This window comes from Arachis ipaensis, chromosome B7, assembly GCF_059453495.1.
Source record: "Arachis ipaensis isolate K30076 ecotype BB chromosome B7, ASM5945349v1, whole genome shotgun sequence".
Classification (NCBI taxonomy): domain Eukaryota; kingdom Viridiplantae; phylum Streptophyta; class Magnoliopsida; order Fabales; family Fabaceae; genus Arachis; species Arachis ipaensis.
Genome location: NC_142442.1, coordinates 89,090,995 through 89,093,351, shown reverse-complemented (window position 1 = coordinate 89,093,351; position 2,357 = coordinate 89,090,995). Strand labels below are relative to the sequence as shown.

Genomic DNA, 2,357 nt, shown 5'->3' with positions numbered 1-2,357 from the left:
AAGTTTAGTGTCCTGCATATTTTCTTTGCATATAAAAATTTTCAAAAATAAGTCTTGATGTTCATCATGACATTCAAAGTGTTCTTGGTGTTCATCTTGACATTCATAGTGTTCTTGCATTCATCACATACTTTGATCCATAACTTTCATGCATTGCATCATTTTTCATGTTTTTCTCTCTCAACATAAAAATTCAAAAATAAAAAAATATATATCTTCTCCTTTTTCTTCTCTTAAAATTTCGAAAATTAGATTTGACTTTTTCAAAAATTTTAAAAATCTAGTTGTTTTCATGAGTCAAATCAAATTCTCAATTTGAAAATCTTATCTTTTTCAAAATCTTTTTCAAAAATCAAATCTTTTTCAATTTTTTTAGTTATTTTCGAAAATTTTAAAAATATTTTTCAAAAATCTTTTTCTTATCTTTATCTCCTAATTTTCGAAAATAACATCATCAATTAATGTTTTGATTCAAAAAATTTCAAGTTTGTTACTTACTTGTTAAGAAAGATTCAAACTTTGAGTTCTAGAATCATATCTTGTGATTTCTTGTGAATCAAGTCATTAATTGTGATTTTAAAAATCAAATCTTTTTCAAAACTAATTTCAATCATATCTTTTCAAAAATATCTCTTTATCTTATCTTTTTCAAAATTTGATTTTAAAATATCCTCTCTAACTTCTTATCTTCTTATCTTTTCAAAATTGATTTTCAAATTTGTTTCAACTAACTAACTAACTTTTTGTTTCTTTCGTATCTTTTTCAAAACTACCTAACTAACTCTCTCTCTCTAATTTTCGAAAATATCTCTCTCTTTTTCAAAAATTCTTTTTAATTTTCGATTTTAATTTTCGAAAATTACTAACCTTTTTCAAAAACAATTTTCGAAAATCACTAACTCTTTTTCAAAAATAATTTTCGAAAATTCTCTCTCTCATCTCCTTCTATTTTATTTATTTATTTACTAACATCTCTTCCTCACTCACCCAAAAAAAATCCGAACCCCTCTCTCTCTCTGAGTTCAGATTTTCTCTTCTTCTTTTCTTCCATTCACACAGGGACCTCTATACTGTGGTAAAAAGGATCCCTATTATTATTATTATTATTATTATTATTCTGTCCCTCTTTTTCATATGAGCAGGAGCAAAGACAAGAATATTCTTGTTGAAGCAGATCCAGAACCTGAAAGGACTCTGAAAAGGAAACTAAGAGAAGCTAAAATACAACAGTCCAGAGACAACCTTTCAGAAATTTTCGAACAAGAAGAGGAGATGGCAGCCGAAAATAATAATAATGCAAGGAGAATGCTTGGTGACTTTACTGCACCTAATTCCAATTTACATGGAAGAAGCATCTCCATTCCTGCCATTGGAGCAAACAATTTTGAGCTGAAACCTCAATTAGTTTCTCTGATGCAGTAGAACTGCAAGTTTCATGGACTTCCATCTGAAGATCCTTTTCAGTTATTAACTGAATTCTTGTAGATATGTGATACTGTTAAGACTAATGGAGTAGATCCTGAAGTCTACAGGCTCATGCTTTTCCCTTTTGTTGTGAGAGACAGAGCTAGAATATGGTTGGACTCTCAACCTAAGGATAGCCTGAACTCTTGGGATAAGCTGGTCAAGGCTTTCTTAGCCAAGTTCTTTCCTCCTCAAAAGCTGAGTAAGCTTAGAGTGGATGTGCAGACCTTCAGACAGAAAGAAGGTGAATCCCTCTATGAAGCTTGGGAGAGATACAAAGGACTGACCAAAAAGTGTCCTTCTGACATGCTTTCAGAATGGACCATCCTGGATATATTCTATGATGGTCTGTCTGAATTAGCTAAGATGTCATTGGATACTTCTGCAGGTGGATCCATTCACCTAAAGAAAACGCCTGCAGAAGCTCAAGAACTCATTGACATGGTTGCTAATAACCAGTTCATGTACACTTCTGAAAGGAATCCTGTGAATAATGGGACGCCTATGAAGAAGGGAGTTCTTGAAATTGATACTCTGAATGCTATATTGGCTCAGAATAAAATATTGACTCAGCAAGTCAATATGATTTCTCAGAGTCTGAATGGAATGCAAGCTGCATCCAACAGTACTCAAAAGGCATCTTCTGAAGAAGAAGCTTATGATCCTGAAAACCCTGCAATAGCAGAGGTAAATTATATAGGTGAACCTTATGGAAACACATATAATCTATCATGGAGAAATCACCCAAATCTCTCATGGAAGGATCAACAAAAGCCTCAACAAGGCTTTAATAATGGTGGAAGAAATAGGTTTAACAATAGTAAACCTTTTCCATCATCCACTCAGCAACAGATAGATAACTCTGGACAAAATACCTCTAATTTAGCAAACTT

General features: G+C 32.2%; 1 non-coding gene across 1 annotated transcript; it reads right to left on the bottom strand.

Moving 5' to 3' along the window:
• Positions 1–1,668: 1,668 nt before the first annotated feature.
• Positions 1,669–1,776, bottom strand: LOC148553295 (small nucleolar RNA R71). Its single transcript, XR_015892919.1, has one exon. It is a non-coding gene; the product is annotated as a small nucleolar RNA R71 (small nucleolar RNA).
• Positions 1,777–2,357: the final 581 nt, after the last annotated feature.